The 6,832-nt window shown below is 40.0% G+C and overlaps 1 pseudogene; it reads right to left on the reverse strand.

Moving 5' to 3' along the window:
* Nucleotides 1-2,965: 2,965 nt before the first annotated feature.
* LOC121158946 lies at nucleotides 2,966-3,585 on the reverse strand (annotated as a pseudogene).
* Between the last annotated feature and the right edge of the window lie 3,247 nt (nucleotides 3,586-6,832).

Consider the following 6,832-nt stretch of genomic DNA (forward strand, 5'->3'; position numbering starts at 1 on the left):
ATTCAGTGCTTGATGGCAATCATGTTAACTATAAAATAGCCTCATCAAAGAGGTAAACATCCTTATAGTTAGACTAGTAACACAAATCATATAACCTGGAGACGAACTAAAACATTAGGATTAGAAAATCCTGAAACAGCCATATTTACTACCCTGTATTCAGGATATCTACCAAAATAGCTGTTAACTGCTGCTAGAAATACATCAATGTGTTTTTCCCCTGGTAAATATCCTCAGTTGATTTGGTGGCCATACTGCAGTAGCAGTCATTTTTTAAAATAAGCATTCTGTGGTGGCAACTCAGGAAAAGGCAAGTATCTCATTCAATTTTGTTCAGATAATACACACAAGCTCCCAATGAGGCAAAGAGGAGCTAAAACAGCCTAATCTTCCACTGAGTGCTTGGGGGAACACAGATGTTCTCACCTTCTTTCATAGTGTCTTCTACATGTCTGAATCCCTGGGGGGAGGTCTGATTGACAACAAAATCTAAGTTTTATGGTGGGAGTTCTGATGCAATGCGTTAAGCAGCTGCTTATTACGTTCACAGCTAGTTTGGAATGCAGATTCAAGTCCTGGTTTCCTGTTGTGTGCCTGGGAAGGTAACAAATGGTGGTTCAACTACTCGGATCCTGCCACACATGTGGGAAGCACAGATGGAGTTCCAAACTCCTGGATTTGTTCTAGCCCAAGTCTGGCTACTGCAGTTGTTTGGAGAGTAACCAGCAGATTGAAGATTTCTCTCTGTATATGTGTGAGTGTGTATGTGTGTCTCCTTCATGCTATAGGGAAAATAGAACAGTGAAAGGCTACCTCCTTTCTTCTTTCATGTGAAAGAATTTCCATGTGGACAAACCAATGAGCTAGCAATGTTTATTGAAGACGGAAACCTCTTGCCGCAGCAGTCATGTGGTGTGTTCCAAGAGGGAAAGACCTGTGAAAATGGTGAAAGTGGTGTATTTCAAACACAAATCAGGTGAGAAGAATAATAGCTAACAATCAACAAGAAGGATGGGACAAAACTCATGAAAAGAACAGAAATGTAATCTGATTTAGTGTTTCATGATTAATCAAAAAAACCATCCAAAGGCCATGCCTGTTAATCTCTTCTTTCCATTCCATTCCCACAAGCTAAAAATTTGGAAGAATGGAATCACTGCTTCCTTGCTATTCTCATAATCAGCTAAACTCAGGAGTTGGTATGCTACCTTTCTAAAGGCAGTTTCTGGACAGAAACAAGAATCTTGTACACTTTTAAAGACATTCTTCCTTCTCATAATCAAACAGGGACCTAATGCTACCTCTTAGCCTGTCTGTCACAATCTCATCTCTCCTGGTTCTGTCTCTCAGCAACACTGTCTTTCACATAAACAAATTTTAATAAAATTCAAGTTTTTTTCTAATTTATGAGCTAGCTTCAAGTCCTGTTTATTTTTGAAAACAGCACAAATTGTACATAAATTGTCCCCAGTGATGTTTTGAGATTTGTGTACTTTGTCTAATGTCCAAAAAGGTAGATATTTTATTAAATTTTTAAAGTTTAAAAATACATCCTGGTTTTTTTTTAGTAATGAAATACATGGCACATTCCATTTTTATATGTACCATATTTTTATTACTTATTCATCAGTGGATGAACACCTAGTGATGTTTCCATTGTCTTGCATACTTTAAACAAGCTGAAATAAACCTGAGAAGGCAGATGTGTCTTCAACACATGGATTTCATTTAGCTCGGATATATGCCTATTAGTTGTTACTGAAAAGTTTGGTGGGTTCTTTCTTGAGTTTAGTATAGAAATTAAAAGCTGGGAATGCACTACACACAGAGAAGTTACATTTATGAAAAGAACAAGTGATAATGAAAATAAAGAGAAAACATCTTCGTGGAGAATTCTTGGAAGTAGGGTGTCTCCTGAAAGTAGAGTGTGAGACACAGATTTTTAGAAATGTCTTGGATTTTTAAGGATTCCCAGATTCCTTCTGGTATGTGTGGGAACCTGCAGAAAATCATGCCCATTCTTGATCTCTGACCAATTAAGAAATGTCTGGCTATTCTTGTATTGCCCACTTGAAGTCCTTACTGGGTGACTGAAAAATGACATGCTTCCTTGCAGTGTATACAGCCATATGGGGTAGTGAGATGACGGCCCAGGGAAAATGGCCTCACAAGGTTTGCCCCTGGATGTCATGTCATGTAAGATTTTGGTGGGCTTGCACGGTCTCATTAGTAGGGTTGCTAGATCACACAGAGGTTGTCTTTTTGGTATTTTGAGGAACCTCCGTACTGTTTCCCACAATTGTACTAATTGAGAGTTCTGCAATCAGATTTATTTTCTCCACATCATTGCCAGCATTGACTTGCTTAGTCTTTTTTATATTAGTCAATCAAAATAGAGTGAGATGATATATCATGGTGGTTTTTACCTGAATTTTCCTATTGATTTGTGATGTGGAACATCGTTTCATGTTCCTGTTGACCATTTGTATGTCTCCTTTGAGAAATGTTTTTACAAGGGGTGAAAACAGTCATCCTGTTTTATTCCAGAGGTTAGAGACAAAGCCCTTATCTTTTTCTATCCAGTTTATGTTGGATATTGCTTTAAATATAGCTTTTTATTATGTTGAAGTATGTCCCTTTTCACTAACTTGTTCAGTTTTTATCATGGATTTTTATCAAAAGTCTTTTCTGCATTTTTAAGATGACTATATATTTTTCCCTTTACTCTGTTGATACGGTCTCTCACATAAATTGATTCCTGTATGGTCAATCACATTGCACCCCTAGCAAGAATTCCACTTAATTAATTAATTAATTAATTGATTAATTTTTGCTGCTTTTCCAACTTTATTTAGAAAAACAAGTCCAGGTCTCAGTGCCCCCCATTCCCTCCTCCACCCAGCCATAATTTAAATAACTTACAGACAGTTGGAGGGAGGGGACGGGGGTAGGGTGAGGAGAGCCCCTACAGCCACTGCAGGGCCCGCTACTTGTCTGTCTTCTTAGCTACCAGCTTCTTATTGTACTCATCTACGTGTTTCTTGCCCATGGGGCCCTCAGCCCCTTCCAGGGCCCCAGGGTCAGTGGAGGCGGCTGCAGCCCTACTCACCAGAGCTGGGTCACCATCAGCCCTCTTGCCTCCGTGGATCTCTGGATCTCGGTGACCATGTGGGAGGCGTACGCCTCTTAGCTCTCCAAGAACAGGCAGCCTGCCTCCTAGTTAAGTGCAGACTCAGGGTTGGGGTGGATCAGCAGGCACTTGATGGTCAGGAGCACTTGTCAGATGCCCAGCTTCGCTGTCCAACCCCTCTTGAGCACCTTAACACAGATCTTGCCATTAGCGCCCATGTTGGGCTGGAAAATCTTGGTCAGGAAGCAGCCCTTTTTGGAAGACGTGGGGAAGTTTCATACTGAACAAGCCTCCAGCGTAAGGGATTCCTTCAGGGCCCTTGATGGTGACCTGCAGGTCAGTGAGGTCCTCCTCGTTGGGGATCACCTTCATGCTATCAGGCAGGTCAGCGGTCAGCATCTTCTCCTTGTACACCAGGCAGATGATGTTTGGAAGTTCTCCACATTGGAATTCATGACTGTGGCCAGCGGGGGGGAAGGGGGTGGGGGGGCGGGGGTCCTGTGATCTCCAGGAAGCCAACCGGAGCAGGAAGGGGAGCCCAACCACTGCCTCTGTGGCCCTGGCTAGGACGAGCAACTCCACTGCCTCCGACGTACCCCCACACACAGCTGCCGACCTGCCTGCCGCTGGTGCTCAGCTGCACTGGACCTAGAATTCCATTTAATATTTTTAAGTCTATGTTCAAGCATGTTGCCTGTATTTTTCTCCTCCTGGCTAGTTCAGGTATCAGGGGCCTCATCTCACTCTGGGTTTTATTGGAATGGGCCTGACACTGGGCTCCAAGTCTAAGAGCTTAACAACAGGAGATGTGACAATTTTATTTACAATGTTCCACTTGGGTGCTGAGGGAATGGTAACATGTTTAAGTCTTTCAATTCTACTTTGTTTAATGCAATTTTTCTTATTATTGTGTTAAAATCAGGCACTATGAACTCGTAGCTCTTGTGAAGGTGACTGCTGAATGGCTGTTGAAATTGGTGTCTCTGTGGGGAGATGGTCACTGGAACATCTTTCTCGCTGCTGCTTATTCTAATACGAACCTCATATTCTACACAACTACCACACTACTACTGGATAATCTGATGTTCCAGAAACCATAAGGGGAGTTTCCTCCGTGGAAATTGAATAACAAAAAGTTATCTGAATGGCCAAATTCAGCATGAAAATTGTCAATTAATCAGATAATAACAGCTGCTGGTGAGACAAAGAGACTTGTTTATGTACAGTGAAACCTTAAAGTTCATCATGACTCACCATTGGAACCACCAACCCTGTTTACATATAAACTTTGATGGCTGTTAATTCCAGTGAATACAGAAGCAGTGATAACATCTGCTTGTGTCCTCTTATTCCAAAGCCTTCACATCTTTTCATAATCCTAGCCCTTATATCTACAGCTAATAAAAGGTTAAATGTAAACTATGTGTTTCTTCTCCAAATTTTGTAAAAAAAAGAAAAAAAAAGATACTTTAGTTTTGGTTCTGGTAGACTTCTCCAATTGCTATCTAATCTTATGATCCATAGTTGTGGAAACTTATCCAAGGACCTGGTTTTATCTTAGTATCTAGTGTCTGTTGTGTCTTGACATACCCTTTTATTTCATAATTTGCTTAATCTTCAGAGTTCTGATGCAATACAACTAATGCATCTTCATCTGCTTTGAGGTTGACACTAATTTCAGTTACTGATATTTTGATTTCTGATTTGGTGAAAGATTATGGAAATTTTCAGGAAAAGCTCTTCAGAAGGCTGGTGTGAATCAGCCTAAATAGTAAGGAGGCAGAACAGAATGTAAACATTTGGATGTGACCAAATTTTAAACTAAAAACAAAAATTTATTTGAATTTCTAAAATACAGCATCATCTTCTGGATTTTGCTGTTGTATATGAGGGAAATAGAATACAATTATATGCACATGAGATCTTTAGACTAAAGATTTTCTTTTGGAGAAGCTGCAAGGTAAGGTGGTTCATTTCAAAGGTCTACATTTGAATTATGTCACTTAATATTAAGAGGAAGTTATTCCAACCACAGCAGAAAGAAGTATGCTTATCCTTTCATTTGAATTGCTGCTACTTTAGTGCATATCTGTTATGCTGTACTCAAAGCTCAAAGTATAAATATTCCTTACATGTGTGACTTTTCCCTTCGTTTTGAGCTTTTAGAAAGACTTTTTTTTATTAAACATTACCACATGTTCGAATTGTCTTATCAATTTGCATTCTAATAATTGTTGGCTATTGTAATGTTCAAAAACAAAACAAAAAGAGGTTTTAGAAGGTTTTGATACAACATTTTCTGCTTATTTTCGGTAGTTATATTCAAAAACAAGTTACAAATAATTCTGTCTTGTCTTTTTAGATTAAGGCTGGTGCCTAATTTTTTATGCTTGGGTAACATACAGTCTAAGTTTAGAAATTATATGTAAATCTAGGCTTAGTACATTAGCCCAGTGGCTAAAATCCTTGTCTTGCATGAACCAGGATCCCATATAGACACTGGTTCGTGACTGGAGGCCCCGCTTCCCATCCAGCTCCCTGCTTGTGGCCTGGGAAAGCAGTTGCAGATGGTCCAATGCCTTGGGACCCTGCATCCACATGTGTGAGACCCAGAAGAAGCACCTGGCTCCTAGCTCTGGATTAGCTCTGCTCCCACCACTATGGCCACTTGGGGAGTAAAGATCTTTTTCTCTGTCTCTCCTCTATGTATGTCTGGCTTTCCAATGAAAATGAATAAATCTTTTTAAAAAAGTATTTGTAAATCTGGGTTTGTATGGAAAATTTCACATATATTTGTACATTTTACATATAATTGTATATACAGACCCACATGCATTTGGTCAACTGAAGAGCACTAACATATCCATCACATATTCATTATTTCTTTCTTTTACTTACATGAGTCTTTTTATTCCTGGTGTCTTTATTTGCCTTCTTCTAGGCTATGAGATCCAAACTGTACTTTCTGATGCCCACAAAGCAGAACATACTACATTCCACACTGTTGTATCACAGCTGGCTGAAAAAATGCCAAAATAGTGTTAGTTAATTCTATTACACACAAGAAAATTATTTATTTATTTAAATTTCATTTACACTTTCCCCATATTTAGAAATATTATATCCAGCTTAACTCAAATTAATTCATGCTCTCAATTTTTCTAAAGAAGTGTGCTGCCTTTTTATAAAAAGATTTATTATTGGGCCAGGTATTATGATTCAATAGCTAAATCCACAACTTGCACATGCCTGGATTCCATGTGGGTGCCAGTGCCTGTCCCAGATACTCCACTTCCTATACAGCTCCCTGCTTGTGATCTAGGAAAACAGTCGAGGATAGCCCCAAACCTTGGACCCTGCACTACCATATTGGGTTACCAGAAAGAAACTCCTGGATTTGGATGGGCTTAGCTCTGGCTGTTGTGACCATTTGGGGAGTGAACTATTGGATGGAAGATCTTTTATCAGTTTCCAATAAAAATACATAAATCTTAATTAAAAAAAATTTTTTTTTAATTTTTAGGGCCCGGCGCGGTGGCACAATGGTTAAGGTCCTCGTCTTGAACACACCAGGATCCCATATGGGCGCCGGTTCTGATCCCGGCAGCTCCGCTTCCCTTCCAGCTCCCTGCCTGTGGCCCAGGAAAGCAGTGGAGGACGGCCCAAAGCTTTGGGACCCTGCACCCACGTGGGAGACCAGGA

Source organism: Ochotona curzoniae, unplaced genomic scaffold (assembly GCF_017591425.1).
Source record: "Ochotona curzoniae isolate NIBS_2020 unplaced genomic scaffold, NIBS_Ocur_1.0 contig_4017, whole genome shotgun sequence".
In the NCBI taxonomy this organism is placed as follows: Eukaryota; Metazoa; Chordata; class Mammalia; order Lagomorpha; family Ochotonidae; genus Ochotona; species Ochotona curzoniae.